The 22057-nt window shown below is 40.8% G+C and overlaps 1 protein-coding gene across 1 annotated transcript in view; it reads left to right on the forward strand.

The window, feature by feature from the left end:
* The window catches only part of DUSP16 (dual specificity phosphatase 16), a 60912-nt gene that overhangs the window by 9818 nt on the left and 29037 nt on the right, over positions 1–22057 (forward strand). Inside the window, exon 2 of the mRNA XM_041486020.1 lies at positions 18051–18128. The gene's annotated coding sequence lies outside the window, so the exon portion shown is untranslated. The remainder of the gene's footprint in view (positions 1–18050; positions 18129–22057) is intronic.

A 22057-nucleotide genomic window follows, 5' to 3' on the forward strand; every position in this document is an offset into this window, starting at 1 on the left:
CCTTTAAATACGTGATAGGTACAAACGTGCCAGCTCCCCCAGGCCCTTGTTGTTTGTCTTCTAACATTTTGGGGTTATGCTAAATGGTGCCATTGGTGGGGGTGCTTTGGAAGTACAAGTAGTCAGTGCCCCATGGAGCCTTAACCTAAATATACAAAGCAGAAGAACAGCAGCTAAAGACTATTGACAAAGTGTCTTTTTCCAGCTGTGCATGTAGAAAAGGTTACCACGGCTGGCTGCTTGACCCAGTCCCTCTGCCTGTAGCTGCTACCCTAAGCCTGCTGCTTAGGGTAGTTTGTATGACTGTTCCTACTTCACTCGAGGCCAAGTCAGGGAATAAATTCACAGGTAGCCTATTTGCTTTGTGTTTGGCTTGAAGCAGACCAGAAATCCATCATACTGTTTGCTCCATAGGCTCTAGGTGGTGATTTGCTCCATGCCAGACCTTAAAGTATCTGCCTTGTCAAAATCTTAGAAGTAAAATTCTTTGTAGACTGTCTTTTCCTTTCTTCTATGTTCTGCCCAACTGGCTATTACCCTTGTTGTCCAAAAGAAGTGGGTTCAGTCACAGCAAAAGTGGAATTGGAGAACATTAACATGGATCTGCTGAAAGTAGTGGAGCTCTCTTTCTCACGTGAGGATGACACAGAGTGCATTTCTGTGGCAAGTAACACCAAAGCCTTGCAGGTACTGAGATTCTTCCTTGTCTTCCCAGCTACTGTCTTTTCAAACTCACTCTTCTAATGCCTGTCAGGATCCCACAGTGAGCCAGAGCTGGGAACCAGAAATGCCTGAAGATTGTTTGGCTGTTGCTTACTGCTGCATTTGTTTATTCTACTTGGTTGTACAGTCAGATTGTATCTGATGTAGCTCTTTGAGTCAGCTTGCTGGATTAACATGTGGGCTGGCATGAGGGAGGCTGCTCACTGGTAACCCTGACTTCACTCATTTTAAGCTGCCATGGAATGTACCCCCTCAAGCTTGTCTTCTGCAGAGGCAGCAAGAAGTATATTCATGACAAGGATTTACCCACTGGAAACCGAGGCTGGAGCCATTGATTCAGGCTATTAAGCTGATTACTCTTTGTTTGCCAGTGTGCATTCAAGTTGGCTTGTCTTGGCTTCCCAGGGCTCCAGGAGCTTTGTGCTCCATTGGAAACTGTTGTCTGCCACCTGACAAGTTTAGAGCTTGGGTTCTGTCAGGATGCTTTTGCTCTAAAACATGGCCAGGACACAGACATATATGTATATGTGTTTTCTTATACACACCCACATACAAACCATGTACATGAACTTGCACATGTGTATATATACCCATATACTCTCTCCAGAGCTTGTATCTTATAAAGCTTTCACTCAATATTACTTTCTTTTTTGCTTTTTTTGATGGCTTATATGATAAGAAAAGCAATTAATTAGCTAGGAGAACAAAACAGCCTTGCAGATGATAAGGCTTCTTAGGCTCTTTCTAGGGATAATGAATTGAGAAAATCTGGTTACATGGTCTTCATGTAGTAGGTAGTTTTAGTGGTCATAGCTATCTGAAGTAGGCAGGTAAATGTTGTACTTTTGGTAGTTATGGTGTGTCTGTCTGATCAGAAATCACAAGCATATTCATTACTTATCTTTCAAATGAAAGTGAAATAAAAACCTCTTCCTACTCAAAAGCATTTATTTTGTATCATACTTATTTGGTAAAATGAAAAATCTCTTTTCTGATATGAGAATGGATAGCTAGTATTGTCTATTAATTTTTTACCCTGATTTTTTTTTTCCTTCTCATATTAACTTAAATCATGCTGGTGTGTTCAGAGTTGTCAGTTTTCTCACTTGTTAATGACTTGGGTCATCTCTGCCCACAGTTCTGGGGGAGTTTTGATTAAACCCACAACTCTATTTAGCACTCCCATTGCTGTTCAAGTAGTGGTGTCTGATTTCTTTTTAATCCTAATGCTGTATTTTTATATTGTTTCAGTCTCAGTTTTTGGAGGTTTTGAGTATTCCTTACATTTACTCTAAGTAATAGCATGGTCATACCAGGATCATGTTCTTGGAGTCCTGCCTGGAGTAAAAGGATTCTGCAGGTTCAGCTGGAGCTCTGCTGAGGTCCTGGTGCTGCTGTAGTGGGATGGTGTCCACATTGGAAGAGATGGTGTTGCAGAAGATCTTGTCTTGTGCAGATGGGAATCCAGAGCATCCTACTGGTGAACCTGCCATCCATACAGCATGTTGGGACTAGTCGTGTTACTGGTAACATTTTGTCAGCTGAAGGCCTTAGTCATTCAGGGAAGAGATTCCCGCCCCCCCCCCCCCCGCCAGATCGTTAAAACTGCATTTTGCTAACTTGTGCTGAATTTGCCTGTGGGTTCGGCAAACCACCCAACTGAAGTAGCCTGTCTGTCATGTCAGCACAGCTCTGCTCTTCAGCCACATGCAAATCTAAAGTGGTTAGTTCCCAATGGCTTCATCCAATGTTGTTACTATCAACAGGCACATAAATTTGGGGTTTTTTTCCCCCTCTACCACTCTACTGAGGGTTTATTCCCATCTCCTCAGGTAGGGAATGGGTGCATATGGTTGTAAATATTACATTTATCTTAAAATTTAGATTTTTTAAAACTTTTTGCTATAGACTTCAAAGTGAGCTTTCTAGAAAGTCTGCATAAAGTCCCTTCAAGCAGTGGAGTTGTCACGCTCAAAGACACATGAGGAAATTTAATGGTGGCTTTGGGTCTGGGGGAGAAGGGTGGTTCTGTGTCCTCCCTCATTTCTTGCCATATCCTCCTTTATGCCTGTCATAAGGCCTGTCAGAAGCTCTGTGTGGCTGCTCTTACCTAACTTGTTCTGGTACTGAAGTTCAGCAATCTTTCTGTCTTTTTCTTCTTTTCTGTTATGTAAAGCACTTTCTACACACACTTTGTACCTATGCTGGAATAGCTTGGTTTGTGACTATTGTGACCATTAGTGACCATTACATATTTCTGTTTTCTGCTCAACCCTTAAATACTTAATCCTCTCATAAATGTTGAGAACATGATGCCTTACTCTTAATCAATTTTTTTCCCTCTTCTTCTGCTGTGTCAATCCTGACTTAATCCATCTTGAACTTACCTTTTGCCAGCATCCTGTGTGGGAGAGGCCCTTGCAAAGAAAGCTCTTTTAGCTTTCTTAGTTATTATTATCTAGTTCCTGATATCAAATGTAATTGCTCTCTTTAATTTTTGTGCATAAGCTCTTAGGATTTTCCTTATAGCTGACACTTTTTGTTCTTCTAAAGTTTTTTTTTCTTTTTTTCCTTTTTTTTTTTTTTTTTTCCTATCTGCTGTCACTTATACTGCTTTCTGTTTCTTTACCAAGGCTTTAATTCACATTTTTCTGGGATATGCTCATTTGGCCTGTGTAACCTCAAGAAAATGTTACCATTTCAACATAATGACTCTTTTCTTTCATGGCTTCCTGTTCCCTTTCCTTGTGAAGTGGTATGTATACCTTCCACAACTTCCAGACTCATCTGGGAGCTAAACACGCAGCTTTTCATTTCCTCTCCCTTCTCGAATTTAGGATCTTTAGGACCTACCAGCGGTGCCTAAACCACCGTTTCTGAAGCACAGCATCATGGCAGGGGTTTTGGTGGGAGCTCTTCCAGGAATGTGGTGAGCTGGTTGTGTTATGGGCACTGTCATTCAGCAGTGAGCTGATGCAAACAGTGACCTGCCTTTCCAACATATTGTAAGATCCTTCTAGTGAAGAGCAGGGGAAAAGCTTATTTTCCTATTGCCAGGTAAAGAACAAACATGGAACAAAAAATGTCCCTTGGCATGACCTGCAGTGGTTCAATGGCTAAATTGAAATGTAGATTCTCCATCAAATTAAATTCCTCTTGTGCTTGGCATGGTGTTCCCCTTACTTCCTTCTCTAAACAGAATTGGCTGGACCCTTCCCCCTTTTCCACAGTAACTGTGTGATTCCTTGTTTAGTTTGTGGGAATTGCAAGAGCTCTGATGTTTTTCTGAATTAAAGATGCCAGATTCGTAGTGATTTCTTCCTCCTTCCTGTTGTTGCTCCCCTCCTCCCCTGATGGACTCTTTAGGGAGTTGGTTTGTTCTTTTTCCCCTAGGAGAAGAGATTACCTCATCAGTCCTCATGGCAGCTTATGGTTCCTTGTGTGCAGAGGGCTTCAGTTGACTTCAGTGCCATTTCACCAATGGAGCTAAGGAAGGCTGGGCTACAGTAGAGCAGTAGAGTGCACTCTCTACTTCTGTGTCAGCTGTGTTCATTTCACTTTCCTTCTGGATAGGTTTCCATTTTGAGATACACTCTGTCTGACACGGCATCTCTGCAGCCACAAAATTGTTATGAAACGCTGAACACAGAGACCTTGCTATCACAATACTTGTTTCTTCATCTTGTTTTGATCACTGTTGTGAAATGGAATGATTAAATGATTCTACTCCAGAAGCAGAGAAAAGGTATTGGAGTTTGCATCTTTTTTGTGCAAAATAATGCTGTCTTGAGACCCAATTATTCAAAAATAAGTTGTAATGAAAATATCCTAAAATCCTCAGCTTTAGCTTGGTTGTATCAAATACTTGGTAAAACTCCAAAGTGGTAAATAACTTAGTTATTTTCTTTGTGGAGAACTAATCTTGTTTGCTTTGGCATGTAAAACCAAAGACACAGCTTATTTTTACTTAGGGTTAACTTTTTTTAGAGTATCCCTTCCCTACAGTATTAAAGAGATTTATTACAGAACCTAGGAGGCCAGTCACAGACCATGGACTGCTGTGTTTGGTGGTCTCAGAGGCAAAGTGTGCACCTAGGCAGTTCTGGTCAGCACAAATAGTCTTAGTACTGATGCCAAAGTCCTTTTAGACAGTTCAGCAAATAATGGTTTGGAGGGAATGTGACAGAGGTAACAGTCTCCTTTTGTTTCATATGGCTTAAGAAGAAAATAAAGATGCATCTGGTCTAAGAACAGGTCTGAAAAATTACATTTGCCGCAGCGTGTAGGTGTGAGCAGCATAGTTAAGGCAAAAAGAAACACTACTGTGCTACTAGAGAAGAAATCATATGCCTAGGTGAGCATCTCTCATCCTTCTGTGTGGTTTGAAGTGTCTTAGGATGAAGTAGAAAAATGAGAAGAACTCTAACTTCAATGTAGAAGTCTGGGGAGAAATCCATCACATAAAATGGTGTAAGAGAAGAAAACTGAAAAAGGGGAACCTGTTGGCTGTAGTAGGTAGCTGAATTCCTTCAGGAGGGTACTGGAAATTTTTTGAACGTGCACTGACTTGATTTGAAGGTGAAACCATTAGCTAGTGTTGCATTTTTCTAGACTGGCCATCAGTTAATCATGTTTTCTTTCTGTCACTGCTTTTATTGCAACATGTGGTGGTTAAAATCCAGGAGAAAGTGTAATGACATCTGAAGTTGCCTGTCTTTTCAGTTACTTTTGTTAAAAGCAAGAATTTATTTTTGTTGATGATGCCAGCAGTTGACATGCACAAGACATTTTCAAAGTAAGTCTTTAACAAATAAACCCACATTTTTTTTTCTGTAACTTCTGGTATAAATACCTGTCTTTCTGCTTTTTCTCTTGAGACTGTATTACAAGCAGTAGTGGTTTTCTTAACATGTGATTAGGTTTGCTGTAGAGGTTTTAACAGAGCTAAATTTTGAGACAGCCAGTCTAAGATGAGATGAGCTGTCAAGGTGATTGGTTTACACCTGATGGTTCCTGACAATCCCTAAAACATTTAATGTAAACTTATTTCTTCTCTATCAGGAGAAATCCCTTGACCACTGTTGTTGGTGTGTTATCTTGGGAACTTAGTGTGCATGGTGTGTGTTGAATGGAGATTTATTTTCAGGGTGTTGGTTTTCTCAGAAAACTCAAAGCTACAACAAATGGCCAAGTCTTCTGATTGAACTTTCAGATCTGACTGTGTCTTTTTACTAATATGTAATCCTGGGTGTTCACTGAACTGTTTGTATATGATGCCACAGATTTATTTACCTCTTATTGAGGATGTCAACCTCAAACAAATAAGCTATATTTATAATTTTATAGCAGATTAAATAAATCCTCTGGATTCAAAAATTAAAATCAAATCACAGTTGATCATGATGACAGTATAAATAGGGTAACAAAATTACCAGACCTTCCAGGAAGCTTAATTTCTTGTTCTTTATGGTTTAGTTGAAATCTGTGAATCATAAAAGGTGGCCCAGTGTTGCTCTGCTCCTTCATAATTATTTAACTTAAGGTTTTCTTAATTGTTGTGAGACAATCAAAAGATGCCTATCTCAGCAAAATGATGGCACTGTTTCCTCCAGGCTGCTCTCTTCGTGGAGTTTCAAATGCTTCTGCCATGGTGGATGCATCACCATTCCTGCTTGGGGCATTGGTAGTCTAGAGGTGGATTTTGCAATTTTGTCTGTGTCTGAAATTGCTGGCAATCTAATTGCTGGGTTCAGACAGGGAACTTGCTCCTTAGAAAAGCTTTCTCAGGGATAAACCTGAATGCATTTGAATGTCTGAAAAACCCAGGGGTGGGTTGGAGTACCATGGGAATTGCCTTTAGCCTTGCTGGATGGATATACAGCCTGTAAGGCCTCAGGAGGATTTGACCATGCCTTAAAAATACAAAAAGAAGGCACCCATATAAATTCTTAGTCTGGTTCTCTGTGACCATTTATCCCTAAAAAGAAACATGAGTTCCAAGTCAGTAAATCTTTCACTTGATGTCACTTGTTCACCAAAAGAATTTTGGATATGACTGTGATTTTTTCAAGCTAGACATCTTAAAAGATACTTGCCTAGACTATTCATTGCCCCATGTGGGAGCCACTGTTTTAAGGTAGGTGTTACATGCAGTAGTAGGTGCCAAGTGTAGTGGAGCAGGCCACTGTACTGCACATCTCTATCTTGAGCTGGGACAGGGTGAGTGTTTTTTCACGTGCTCTTCTTTGAGCTGGTGAACTTTGTCTGTTTATTCCTTTTGGAAGAAAGACCTCAAATGATTTTAAGCAGCTCATGCAGAGAAGGATCATGCTTTTTCTGTGGTTACAAGCTCAGGTGCTGGTGGCAAGGGTATTTTCATTGGGCAGGCAGAGAGAGAAGCTGAAGTTCCTGGGTAGATGTGTGCTACTTAAATTGCTATCTGAAGTAGGGCAGTTTCCCTGGGGAGTCCTTTTCTTGTTTGAAAGGGGCTAAGGGTACAAAAAAGATAGTTTCTTCCCTGCTGCTTTCTTCATACCAGTCTACCTGAAGCAGAGTTGCTCTGGCTCTAAAATTGTCATTAAGCTCCCTAAGAATACTTTTATGTACTGTAATTGCCTGTACAGTTTGACAAGATTAGCAAAGCATGGAGAGCACTTGCTACTGTTAGTTTTTTCTTTTAATGACAGTGTTCTTTGGATTTGGCACAGTCTGTCTGCTGCAAACTCCTGAAGTAAAAACAGTGAGGGCTTGGCAAGCAGTACAGCTCTAGCAGGAGGATGTTTGGGCCAAGGACTCATAGCCACGCTCTTGCCTTTTTGCATAAGATTTTCTTTAAGGGGAATGCAAAGGAGATGGGACTGTGGTTAAATAATTACTCCTTGGCTGAGGGAACAGCCCAGAGGAAGGTGCTCATGTAATGAGCATCCCTATTGTGCTGTGTAAGAACAAGGACACTGTGCTGAGACTGTGAGCAATCATCACGCTGGGCTGGCTCATACCTGACTCTACAAACCTGTGCTGAAAAGCACTATTGACTTCAATTTTACCTCAAACACACCAAAAATCCATGGCAGTCTAGCATGTGGGACAATACTGTACTTCAGACTGTGCAGCAGGACTTTGGACCTTCATGCCCAGGCACCATCCATTTGTACCAGTGGAGTGGGAATTCTGTGTGGCCACGTTCCCTTTTCCCATCTGAGCAGTGCATACTGTGTTTAAACCAAAGGTGTATCCTGGGGAATACTGTACATTTTACAGATTAATATCTGGTGGCTGGGTTGATCTTCTTGGAGCACTAGTGTATTTTTCCTCTCCTTCAGTTGTTCCAGCATACTTCTCACTCAATTCAATACGCAGCCCCTGCTGTCTGCAGCAGCCTCTTTGTGCTGGTGGCAAGTTTAATTTCCATTCCTTACACTCTTTGTGTATCTGAGCAGGAGCAGTAACACAAGCTCAGAGATCTCTGCTTTGTCCAGCATTTGGTACTGTAATGGCAGCAATTGCCAAATCATTCTGGACGTGGCACTTTGGGATGGTGCAGCTAGAGATGCTCAGCGTGGTCCATCTGCCCTACACTGTGGATTGCCATGGAGGAAAGGTTTAACTTGGGTATGTAAAGCTCTCTAGCTGTGCCATGAGGTGAGCTTGCACAAATAAACCCTCCTTTTTATCAAGGCTGGCTTGAGCACTACACTGGTGGTTTGGCTCAGAGGTAGCTCACGATCTTAGGTTTAAGCATCTCCCCTGCATGCTGTTCCTGCACTGAAGCATGCATGGAATATCAGAATAATTTATCTGCCAAAACCATTACCAAAACCTCTAAAACCTGCAGCCTCTTGCTTTTTCACTGAAATTCATGGATATGGCCTTAAGCATACCTTTGATGTCAGGTGGTCTCCCTGCCAAACCTAAAGCTGGTTCTCAGTAAGGTCTTTTGTGGTTAAGCTTTCAATAGAGTGCCAGAAAGCTAAACCTTGGCTTTCAGACTGTGCTTTAAGTTGATGGTGAGAACAAGTTAGGAAGAATGTTTTAGTCCTGGATAGGCGTTGTAGCCTAGATACATTTTCTTCTAGAACTATGTCAGTCATAGGTTTTATTTATTTTTCCTCTTCCAAGGCAGTCTAATCTACATTAAAACGTAGATGTTCTAATATTTGGATTTGCGCTTGATCTTTCCCATCTCCCAGGTTGTGGATTACTTGCCTTTGGAAGCACATGCCCCAGGCATTCCTGCTCTGACTTGAGCGCAGTGGTGAGGCTGCAGAGGAAGGAGCCTGAAGAGGGTGGGAGGAGCCCTTCTCCTTCCCCCCTTTCCTGGTGACCTCCGCTTCTGTGCGTGTGCTCAGCTCTCTTCCTGCGCGTTTTGACCCATGCTAGAATCCTATCAGAAAGGGCAGTTGCAGTCAGAGATGAAGTCTTTTCTGGAAAAAATTTCTCACCTTAGTCTGCACATCTGAAATGCTTTAGGTGTTCATTGGTAGGAATTGGTTCCTTTTACTCTGTGGTTCAAAGCACCAGGGTTAATCTTTTCATGCCACTTGATGTTCTTGGGGAGAACCTAACTGCACACACCATTCCCAGGGGCAAACCAGTTCCAGATAACATTTCTTTGCAATTCAAATAAAGTTTTAAAAATGAGCAAAATGACCCGAGGTAACAAACACATCAGCTACATCTATCTCTGTTATGACTTTATAAAGGTAAATGTGCTTAATCTCACCTGCTCTCTTTGTCACATATGCTTAAACTCACCTGCTGTCTCCGTCACTGCTACCTAAGTCAGCTTGGAACTGCAGGAGAAGAAAATTTGTTTTACTTTAAAAGACCTAAGTTACTGTCTCCTCATTGCATTGCAGGATGAAACTTCTAGAATTTTGATTAATGCACTACATTTTAAGTTGTATCTGGAAATGGTCAAAATTTTTCAGTAACCTGGAAAACACTTTAAAGGAAAGTAATTTTCCTATGATGTTTTTGTGAGGGCTTTTATTTGTTTGGGTGGATTCTTGTTTGTTTCATTTTTCAGAAAATACAAACATTTTTGTATTTTCAAACAGGTTGCAAGAAGGGTTTGTAAGGAGAAGAATCTTTTCAGTTTCAACTGACTTATTTGGAGAAGACAGGCAAGGTTTCAGGAACACAAACTTCATTTAAATCTTGAAAAAAAAAACAGTGAATATAAAGCTAGGTCAAGTGTCAGTTAATAGCAATAAACAACTTCATAATCCAGGGAAAAGTTTGTTTATGGGAAAAATCTACCAAAAATCTAGTAACTTCATGATGACTCCAGGATTTTCTTGTCTTGGTATTAACTCCAAGAATTTGGGTGGGGAGAGTGTTCTTTCTTTGAGGCTATCTTTTAGGTTTCTTTCTGTCTTTTATCACATATTTCCAGTGGTGTGACTTCAGCCAGACAGTTTCCATAAGAATATGATTCACTGTATAATTTATTACATGCTTCGGGATGTGCTTTGGACTTCTTTTCCTGTTTGGGAAGAGGGACAGGCTGGATGTGGAGATGTTTTGGAAGCCTTGGCTGCTGTTTCTGTGTCAGTGTATGTGAGGAAGGGCTTGTGCATTCTGGAGTTCATGCCCTCCCTCTCCTTATCACTTCATATTAACCTCTCTCATAAAAGATATCACTTCTCTCTGCAAGGCTTGCCTTTCCTGTATCCTTGGGCACTTGCAGATGCAGCAGGAACAGCGGGGATCTGTTGGATATGCAGTTCTTGCGGACCACATCTGCTTGTTTTCTTTCATAAAGTACCTGGGATTTACTGTGGTGCTGGAAATGACTGTGGGATGATGTCCCCTTTCCTGAGACAGACTGGGATGCTTTTCTGAGGAGGTTAAGGGTTCATGCAATAGCATTGTTGCATTGATATGTAATACAGGTTTGAACATACTGACATGATACTTTAAAATCTACCAAAAAAAACAAAATAAAATTGTCTGTATAAGTTGTGAACATGACCTCATGAATGAGAGTGGGAGAGCCTGGGCTAGCATTACATCTCTTATAGCACAGCCCCAAGAGAAATGCTTTAGCAGCATTAAAATGGCCATTTTTCCCTCTTTTCCTTCTGCTCCAGCTTAGTGTTTATAGGTAAAGTCTCTGCAGTGGGAAACACAGACTGTGTGCATCTTCACTGCAGCCAATGTTTAGTAGAGCTATTTAGTGACAGACACAAACTTGAGTGAAATGGTGAGAACTGGGATTGCAAAGAACAAACTTGCAGGTGACCATTTTTAAACCGTGACCTGGTTTGTGGGGGTTTTTTTACCTACCATTGTATTTCTAGAGGGCTTTCCTTTACTCTCACCTAAGAATTGTTGTGCCTTCATTTTAAGAGGATATTCACACAAAAACCTGATTGTGCCTGTATGGGAGAATGTTCCCTGTTCAACCTGGCCTTGGGCACTTCCAGGGATGGGGCAGCCACAGCATCTCTGGGCAACCTGTGCCAGGGCCTCACCATCCTCACAGGGAAGAATTTCTATTTCTTCTTAATATCTAATCTAAACCTATTCTCTTTCAGTTTGAAGCCATTCTCTCTTGTCCTATCACTACATGCCCTTGTAAAAACCCTTCCCTGACTTTTTTGTAGGCCCCCTTTAATTGAAATTATTGGGCTGAATTAGTTAAAAACACCTGTTCCCACACCTTTTAGTGAGTGGTTCTCGTCTGGATGTTGTGAGGAAGGTGAGGCCTAAAATGGTAAACTGAATACAGACACATATTCCTAAACTTCTAGTTAGTAAAGTTAGAGAAAATTTTAAAAAATAGAGAAGGAAGGGGAAAAAAAAATCCCCAAACTGCGAAGTACTTGACGGGAAGCCAGAGTAACTGCCTTGAAACTGGAGTGGCATGCCTGAGTCAGTGAAGTATGAGCTAAGAACCTGGCAGAAGCCTTTTGCACAAAGGAAGGTTGAGCGAGTCTCTCAGGAAGCCTATGCGCAGCTAAATGTGGCATGTTTGAACATGAGACTGACATCATTGTGAGTTCATAGTAGTGAAAGAACAAAGTATCAGCCACAAATTAGACTGACCTAATTTTTAAGTCACTTATAAAATCTTAATAGCACAGTATCTTGCTTGTGCAAGCTGTTTATTTCTATCCCAACCTCTGACTACTTCATTTAAACTGCAAGTTAACCCTCTAAACTGTTAAAGGAGTTGTTCAGGAAGGTGGGGGGCGGGGAGTGTTTCAGGGGTGCTGCAGACTTCCTTCCTTGGCTCTTTTTCTACTCTGACCTCAGTTTTCATATAAAGGAAGTGATTAAGGACCACCCATCATATACCTTCATCCTTCAGGATCAGTTTCTGGAGGTAAAAACCCCAGGACTGCTACCAAATCCCAACTCATTCTTATTGGCTGCTCACATGCAGACTGGAAGTCTGTCTGCAAATTGCCAGAACACGTGCCAATGGTTTCAGTAGGAATTTATATAGAATGAGTAAGCTATTATAAAACCAATCAGTATCATTTATTGATGTATCCATGATTGTTGACCAGGAACCGTTGCTTCTTCCGTTGCTGAATACTTAAGAAATACAAGGATCTTGCAGTTTGCAGATGATAAACTTCTTTCCAAGTATTTTAGTTGGCTCTGCGTGCCCTGAAGTTTATCCATTCTGTTGATGTATTACTTCAGTTTTTGCAGAAATATTATAAGCTCTCCAAGCTTGGGATTACTTTGACAACAGTCAGTGCCTTTCCAGTTGCTTTTTAAAGGACTATAAACAAGACACCTCTACAGATTCTGAAGAAATGTAACATCTTATTTATAGTTTTGTACAGAGCTGTGCATGCATGTAAACACACATCAAATGGGATAATATGGGTGTATCTTTAGGGAGTATATTTAGTTTCTCTTTGATAATCAGAATTCTGTTATAAACCAGAGAGGTTGCTATAAAACATTTCTTGTTGACCCTGGTCCTTGAGTAAGATGCCTATCAGATAATAACAACATAATTTACTCCCTTGGTTTGGTATTGTGCATTTTTTCCCTTCAAAATTACAAAAATCCTGGTCCCTTTTGGTTCTTGCCCACTACATAAAATGGTGGCTGCATTTGGTCAGCTATTCTTGAGGGGGTTTCTTATTTAGGGGTTAGGTCACTTTCCATTCTCTACATCAGGCAGGAGCACCTGAAGGGAACCTACAAGAGATGTTACAAGGGCATGGAGTGACAGGACAAGGGGGAATGGCTACAAGCTGACAGAGGGCAGGGTGTGTTTAGGTATTGGGAAGAAATTCTTCCTTTTGAGGGTGGTGAGGCCTTGGCACAGGTTGCCCAGAGAATCTGTGGCTGCCCCCCTCCAAGACCACGTTGGGCAGGGCTTGGAGCAGCCTGGGATAGTGGAAGTGAAATGAAATAGACTTTAAGGTCCCTTCCAACCCAAACCGTTCTTTGACTCTGTTATTCTACTTCAGTGGTAATGTTTGTAGTGATGCAAGAGGCACAGCTGGGGAGCAGAAGTCATCCTCTACCCTCCTTCTCCCATTGTACAGATGTATGTGGCTTCTTTTTTCAGCCATGTGGTTGCCATGTTAGAAATGCAACTTTGGCACTGCTGCAGGTCTGCTATAACACGATTCAAATTCAAAAGAAACATTTGGGATCCTTTAGGAAAAACACACCAGAGCATGTGGCTGGGATCACAGCTCATTGAGGTACCATGACTCTTGCTTCTGTTCCTGACTGAGGCCCTGTTGGTGCCATCTTGTCAATTGAATTAATATTTGAAAGCAATTTTAATAAGCAAGCCATCATAATTACCTTTGTGGGTACAAATTAGGGATGAAAACATGTTCTGTTCCCAGAGTGTGAGCTGTTAGTAGTCTTACACTATGGTGAGAGATTTGAGTCACAATCATCTGGATCTACGGGTTTGTTAATTTGTTTTCTGTGCCTCATCTGCAATTCAGCTGTCACTCCATATCATAGCCTGAACCGCTCAGTACTCTGAACAGCCCAGAATGGGAGGCCTCTTAGCAGGATTACTGCAATTATTTAATTTCTGGGAATGTATAACAACTTGATTTATTTCTGCCTGTTAATTGCGAGCCATTGCTGTACAGCATATTCCTCAAAGTTTCCTTTTCTACTCCCACTTGCAGATAGCTGGGCTGTTCCATGTTTGTGGACTTGCTGTTTTCCAGCATCTATTCTGTTTCCTTGCCATGTAAATGTCATTTAAGGAGAAACCAAATTAAATTTAACTGCTGTAATGAGCAGGACTGAACTTACATATGCGTAATGTCAATGTTTTATTTGGCTCAGCCTTCCTTCTGAAGATGCTTCTGCATGCTTTTATCACTATGTAGCATACACTGGTGGCAATATTAATTTTGTATAGAGCATGCAGAGGGCTTTAAAAGGTGTTTGACAACAGACTTAATTAACATTTTTATTAGTTTTTTTTTTTTAATTTCTAGATATTTCCCTGTACAGCTGACAGGACATGCATGCAGCGCAGTGCAGCACTGTGTTTTCAGACACGAGCAGGAAGAAACAAAGTATTAATGTTGACAGTTAAAAAAAAATTCCTTTCAAACTTTCTCATGCCCTGATGTGAAGGGGTTGAATGTGCATGTTGCCTTCCGGGAGAACTGGTGTCATTTCCTCAAATGGGTGAAAGACCAGAACGTTTTAACCCACGTTGTTCCATACCACGCAAGCAGTTTACAAGTCTCTGTTCTTAAAGGAGATTGACTCATTTTAGTCATTCAGTTTAATTTAAGAGAAGAGTCAATAAAAAGTTTGCTGCAAGAAATTCATCCCTGCCTTGCCCAGAAGCTATTCTGATTAATTTCCTTAACAGAATTACCATCATTATCCTCTGTCTTTAATCCATCCTAGTTCTTGTTTGATGATTTCAGATGCACCTTCTGTTTTTATCATACAGTGACCATGACATAGATCAGAGTTACCCTTTTTTAAATCTAGTTTTTGGCTCCTTATTTGCAGGGCCATATTATTTGGATGGCTCCCCCTCAAAGGCGCTCATTAGGCAGAATGCCTTATGTTTAAAAGTTAACCACTATCTGAAGACTCTGAGATTCCATCTTACCCTCTTTCCTGGTAAACCTTTTAAAGAAGTGGCATGGACTATTATAACAGCTGTGCTTGATGTTTATTTAGTGCTACTCTTCAGAGCACTCCTCTTTTTAATCTATTTCTCAGCAAAAAGATGACCATGCAAAATACAGAAGTCACTGTTTGTGTTGGTCTGCAGAGCTGCAGAACAGGTGATTCAGAATGTGCAGCTTGTGTAGGAAACCTTGGTGTCATGAAAGATGCTGCTGTAAAGCACCTGTGTCCTAGAAACAGCAAAGAAATGCTGGAATTGCAACAGTTTGAGGATTTATGAATTAGTTCAACACTATAAGTTTTTCATTGTGTTAATTTGTTTTCTTTGTGCCTTTGAAAGCTACCATACAGTTGCTGGTAGAGGATGGCAGGTGTGGGCAATTGGTCACAATTACACAATCAATCTTTGCCATTTGGTGTACCGGGCCAAAGTAGCACTCATGATGTGTTTGGTGGGGATAGGCAGTTACCATTCAGTTGTCCTTTAGTTGTCCTTCAGGTTTAATTTGGTTTGTGAATTCATGTGTTATATGCTGTGGTTTTGGATTGGATCTCTTTAGATTTGGATTACATAGATAAGTGAAATAATTTTCTAACTTACTGTAAATTTTATAAATATTATACCAGATACTTCAGACAAGATGAGATTTTTTGGGAAAAAGAGGAAGGTGGTGATGTCCTTAGAGTGATGCTGTCATATTTGACTGTTCCATCTCTCCCTGGCTTCTCTCTTGCTTGATTCTCCTCCCTCTCTGCCATAGGAGGAATGCTCTGCGTGACCCCACTGGCTGGGTTTGTTTAGCTGCAGTTTAGGGAAGGCCCTGAGCAAGAGAGAAGAAAAAAAGGCTTCAATTTTTAATTCTGGAAAAGAGAGAAAGGTATTTAAATAAGGCCTGGAGGACTTCTTATTTGCCAGAAGTGAGTATAAAGACAAGTTTATATCCTTCTGTAACTCACCCTAATTGAAAGGATGTATATTTCTTTTTCTAAAGTCAGCAGAAAAATTCTGGCCTCTTAACGACGAAAGACTTTTTTTTAAACTTTCTTCTAAGCACAAATAGCTGAAGTTTCCCCTTTAAACTTGGGTGGCTCATTCATATTTCACTTAATGGTAATATGGTATCCTCTCTCTCTCTCTCTCTTTTCCCATCCTTACCACCAAGACTGAAAAGGGGAGGGGGGGATATAGAATGTTTCTGAAAATTACAGGAAATGTCTTTTCCTTAGACAGCTTTGCCAGGGAATTTCCAAATATGCTTAATGCTTATGGCTGAAATTGTAGCAGTTCGGTCTTCAATCATGAGTGGATCCTGTTCTTAAAATGTGACACCTCCTTCCAGTAAACTGTGTTGAAATTAAGTATATGCTTTGTTTCTCATCTGCTCTTCAGCAGAATTAATCATTCCCTGTGGTGAAATGAGGTCTCCAGGGGGCTGCTTTAAACGCTTGATTTACATGTATTTATTAAAGTGGGGAAAACAGAATATAGTGTCCTGAGGTGAGAGCTGGTTTATTTGTGAGAACATCAGAGAGGTGTGGCTGGCAGAAGGAGTCATGGCATGGCATGGATGGCACAGAGAGGCAGGTACTGGTGAGTGTGAAGGCTACCTGACAGCTTTCAGGGGGACTTCAGGAGCTGCATGTGAGGCTCTAAGGAACAAAAGGGGAGGACTTTGTTTCCTTGGGCTGTCACAAGGTGGTCTCAGATCAGAGGGCCCTGTCTCTAGGCAGAGCCTCATCAGTGCTGAGCATTAGTTTGGTGTTCATTTCTGGGATGATATTAGAAAAAGGCATAGCAACGAGTACAATCAGTAGGATAGGTTTTCTCTTTGTTCTCTGTTGCCTTCTGCCAGGCTTTTGCCACTGGATTATTGAAAGGAGAAAGGGAGGTCTGCAGAGCCTCTTCCTGAGGCTCAGAAAGGAATGAAAATCTGGAGCAGGCAGAGGGAGGAAAAGGACCCAGCCCAATTTCAGCAGCTCTTCTCATCCAGCTCTCTGCCCTGCTGCTCTTGCACACATATGCCTACATACTAATGATGGAAGAGAGAGGATCTCCAGCCTGGGTCTTCCAGGATAAAACACAGGGTCTCAGTCAAGAAATGAGCCTAGTGAGCAAAGCCTGTTCTGGGTTGTAACCTCAGTATTGTCTGAAGGGTTCTCACCCCATGTTCTACTGCTGCCATTTTCCTAAATACAGAGGGATGGTTGATCCCTGGAGTTCTTTTCCTCGTGGGATCCTGTGGGTTTTCAGGCTGTTCACCACAGCATGCCCAGCCCTTTGCTGGAGTGCCTCTTCTCAGTTATTATATCCTTTACTCCATGCTTCAGAGCCACTCCTGGATCTACAGCAAGGCGCTGCTTGGCAATAATTTATTGTCATGGCTTATATCACAGTGATTAAGGGAAGCTGTCATCTCTTGGCAGCCATGGTTTGAATCTTGGGCTTAGCTGCCCAGGAAACAGTTTGGAACTGACGCTGATGTGTTTATCTTTGCTTCCTTGTGTAAAAGTTGTAATTTAATTTGTTCCTGTTGGAACAGCAGGTGCTTTGGGTAGAAGTTGTATGGGTATGGCTGTGTGTAATGATTGGTGACACTACTGTTACCAGTTTCCAGTGCTGGCTTTTTTAGAGTGTGGGGAGGTTGGCTTAATTACACAAATATCCTGTTTCATTGGTCTCTGTCCATGCAAAATATAGCTATATTCACACTTACTTGTGGCAATCTTTCACATTAATAGGTACTGATCAAGAGATTGTGAATTTGTTTAATTCTGTGCAAATGCATGACCTTTAATGCTGAGTTGTACATTGATTTTCTAGCAGTGAGATATGTCAAAGAGTTTGGAAGGTTATCATTGGTTGGTTTTTGTTGGGGTATTTTACAGCATCTTCAACTTTTTTTTTTTTTTTATTTCAGTTTAAAGATAGTAGAGGAATTTGCTGTGGTGATTTTTTTCTCTTTTCTTTTAGAAAAGCAGTGTAGTGTAAATTTCTATTTTGGACCCATTCCATATAAATGAGTGCCAGCATTCATAAATAACTTCTCACCTAGGTTTTCATGTGTTTGGGGGAGTTGTACAGCAAATTACTGCCCTGAATGTGTAAAATCCATTTCCTGGTTTGGGCTGGGGGGTGTTTGTCTGGTTTTTCTTTGGTGTTTTAAAATCTTGTAATAAGGATTTTATTACTGTTATTATTAATATTATTATTTTCCTGTGTTTAGGTAATTCCTTCTGCTGGCCTTTGTATGTGGACCACCTTCTGTCCTGTTCAGGCCATATAAATTGTGACCTAAATGTAGGTGAGTAACAGTTTTTGACATGAAATAATAATGAATGAATAAAAAATTCATACTCCAAAATTTCCCATTGCTTTGACTTGGAGGTCATGGAGGGAGAACCATTTTTTAAAAAATCCATTGACACTTTTCCTGGTTTTCTAGTGTCCTGCCAATAGGAACCTAAAAATGTAATGTATTATGTAGTATGTGTTTGAAGCAGATGAAATAATCTTTCATTCTGGTTACCACAGATCTATATGCTGTGAACCTGCAGTGAAAAAGTATTTTAAAATGGAAAGAGCTTCTTGCTCGATTGGGTGGAGAAGGGAGTCCCCAGATGAAGTCTGAGTGTCTTTTGAATAGAGTGATGTAACATATCAACAGCATGTTCTAATGCTTCCCAGGGGGCCACGTTCTGCCAGTCAGGTTTCCCTGCAGTCACATTTAATAAATGTTTATTGTTTCACTGGGAATGTCCAAGAGACTGGCTCCTTGGTAAAAGCAAATGATGATAACCTGGCTTATTGCTTAGAGATGGTGATGGTGCATGGATGATATTTGCAAGAACATTGCAGATGTTTGAGAGCTATGCTGAGTAGGTCAGCAAAACGTGGTGGTTTGGTGTGCTTTTTGGTTTTATTTTGAAATAATATATTATTTCAAATATGATTATTTGTGTGACAGGAAATATCTGTTATCTAAATGGAAGGTCCATTCCTCTTGCTTAGCCCAACTGTCTCAGAGTAAAAATGTTGCTGAGCAGTAGGTGTAGAAATAGAGTGAGCTTAAAGATCTTAACTGGATGTCTTTTATGCAGTGTATTTATGGGAGGTTGATTTCCTTTCTGACTATCTCTCTGTCTGTTTTCACATTGGTGAGCACAAAGAAGTGGGGAGACTTTTCTTTAGAACTAGTAATCAAAGTTGAGTGATTAGACAAGCAGGATGAAGGACAAACTTCTGTACTGAACAGAAAATCCACTTTCATCTATGTTTTTTCCAATGCATTACACTTGCCTTTCTCATGGTGGTAGAGTGTGTAATCTAAAATGTGTGTGGCTGGTGTGTATAAAAGGAAGAGAAAATTAATACTATGAATTTTTACTGAAAATATAGGATAAAAGTACAGGTATGTTAAAAGTAAGGGAAGAGGGAGCACCCATACATAAGTAAGGGAAAACAGGGTGAAATTTTTTAAACTGCTTTTTTTTAATGAACATGGTACATGAGTGACCTTAAAAAAAATAAATTAAATCTATGTGTTTCTATTGAAGTGACTTCCTCTGCTGCTGTCCAATCTTGCACCACAGTGAAGAGTGCTCAGAGGGTGGTGGAAACTGTCTCTTCTTCAACCTCCCTGCCAGGAAGCATGAGGAAATGATGTGTTTATGAGATAGTGACACTTACTTGAATCATCCAAAAAGCCCAAGACACCTCATTCCCCTGAGCTGAGGGAATGACATGAGCCCTTGTTAACAGAGCTCTTTGAATTGATGAGCATTTCTTATCTCACTCCTTGTATTCTGCACAATGGCAGGTAATACATATGCTTCTCTAACTTCAGCTACTTTTTTTTCCCCCAGACTTTGCACTTTATTACACAGTTGTTAATCTCTGGAATTTACTGGCTTGCTTGCTGAATTCAAAAGAACAGCTATTCCTCACTTTCAATTAAAAATTTTATTTCCCTTGCGCTCCATAGACACTCTGTGTTTCTGAACACTGAGTAGCATCTGGAGCAAGGGCTGGACCTCTCCCAGCTGTCACTTAGTCTCTCATAGCACTGGGAAAAGGAACCATCCAGAACACAATTTATTTCCATCTTTTTGAGGCTGGTGAGGGAATGCTGTGCCTGTCATAGGTGTTGGCAGAAGGGAGAAGGTTCTTGCAGCAGTAGGAATTCTCCTGGATCTGGTGTTCCTCTCTAGTTTGTGTATGCTTCTTTGTGCAGTATCACGTGTGGCTGTGGTAACAGGCTCTGGTTCTGGTGGTATTGGCACCACCTATTGAACCACTGGCCACTCCCAGTAACACTGAAGCCAAATTGTAACAGCCAGCAGTAGCTTGTGTCCTGCAGTTTGGGATGTTCCACATTTGTGTTTTTATTCAGCTTTTCAGTTTTTCTTTGACAAGGGTGCCCACCCTAAGAACCATGAAAAGGACTCTAGAGGATGATAATGTTTTTCTCATAGGTACATGTGTTTGCCTGTTAAAAGTAGAAAAATACATAGTTCTAAAAAACCCAACTCTGTCAGGTGTTTCAGCTGAGTCCATAAAGGCTGCCCATCAGGACCTTGTTCAGGTGCTGTAAAGTGGTTTTGTTGGAGTTTTGCATGACGTGGGAGCACTGCTGCAGGCTCCTGACAAAGCAGGCATTAGTGACGTAGCCACACATTTATGACAGCAAGGTTCAACTTCAAGGTTATCTTCTTACACGAGATAGAAGTCTTTCAAAAATTGTAGTAAGGCTTTGAGAAGCTCTTTGCTAGTTCCTTAACTGGGGTAGAATTAGAGACTCTTGTTCTGAGAGTTTTAAAATATATTCCTAACACATCTGCCTCTCATCTCCAGAAGTATTTGAAAGATGTGTAGATGTGGAGCTTAGGGACATGGCTTAGTGGTGGACTTGGCAATGTTACTTTAAACAGTTGGACTTAATGATCTTGGAGGTCTTTTCCAATCTAAATAATTCTGATTCTATATGAGCCAAAACCTGAGAACTCAAACAATCATCCTGTTGTGATGGAAAGGAATTGCTTGGAGTCAAAGCGACAGCAGTAGAAACTAAAGGAGTGCATACAAAATGTGAGTTTTAGTGACTGAAAAACCAAACACAACCACATAACCAAAAATGTGACACTTGCTTATTTCACAGCATCTGAACCAGTTGGGATGGGGACAGGAATCCCTGAGGCAAGAGATCCTATAGTTCTGTGGCAGCATGTAAACATTAGTAATCCACTGTTGTTTGTGTGCAAGATAGTAGGAGGATTGCTGGTTTGGTCCTTGGTCCAAACAATAAGAAAAAGCTGTAGAGGTACTGGGCAAGTGTAGGACAGATCTTTTTCATTTCATAATGAGTTAGATGTCTTATTTTCTTGTTTAAAAGTGCCAGTGTTGCAGTCCCTCTAGGAGAAAGCAGCCATGCAGTGTTCCCAGTGGGAACATGAATGACTCTGTGGGAGATTCTCATGGCTCAATTATGGATCACTTTTCATAATCCTAATTCCAGCATGGAACACCTTGTGACTAGGATGGCTTCCCAGCTTTAAGGTCAGCAGCACAATGGCCTGTTTGGGGCAATGCTTTGTATGGCATCATTTTATGAGCCACTATAATACCATTGAGATCTAAGTCACCAGTAGAAAGAACAGTCAAGAAATTGAATTTTATCTGTTTTACAAAATGCATTAGAAATTAAACAGATGTTTCATAGAAGCTGAATGATAAGAGCAGTCCTGAGGAATGGGATGAGTGCTCAAGTGTTTACCTAAAGCAAGAGGCTGCCAGTTCTTTAGATAGGTCGCAGGGAAGACTCCCAAACACTGATTGTTCGAGAAACTCAGAGAATGAAAAGAAACACCTGTACTTCATAAAATGTTGTTTCTCCCCAGCACCCTTGAGATGTTCCTGTTAAAATAGGACTTCAGTTACAATAACTCAAGGTGATATTGCTGTTAAGTTTATTGCTTTCAAACCATGGGCAGAATCCTTTCAAAGTACTTGATATGTAAAGGGCTATTTTAAAGGATTCTTGACTGAAGCCCTCTTGCCCTATGTTCCTTACATGCTCTTTACCCTGTCACCACACATGACTGGTTTGAGTTTCTTCACAAGAGTCTTCCAAAACAAACTTCTGTTGTATGAAAGTGAAGGCTGAGAAAGCAAACAGTAAGCTTTTAGAAGATAAGAAGCATACCCAAACTGAAAGTTGCAAATTAAAGATTAAAT

The sequence above is a fragment of the Pyrgilauda ruficollis genome, unplaced genomic scaffold (genome assembly GCF_017590135.1).
Source record: "Pyrgilauda ruficollis isolate IOZ18807 unplaced genomic scaffold, ASM1759013v1 scaffold73, whole genome shotgun sequence".
In the NCBI taxonomy this organism is placed as follows: Eukaryota; Metazoa; Chordata; class Aves; order Passeriformes; family Passeridae; genus Pyrgilauda; species Pyrgilauda ruficollis.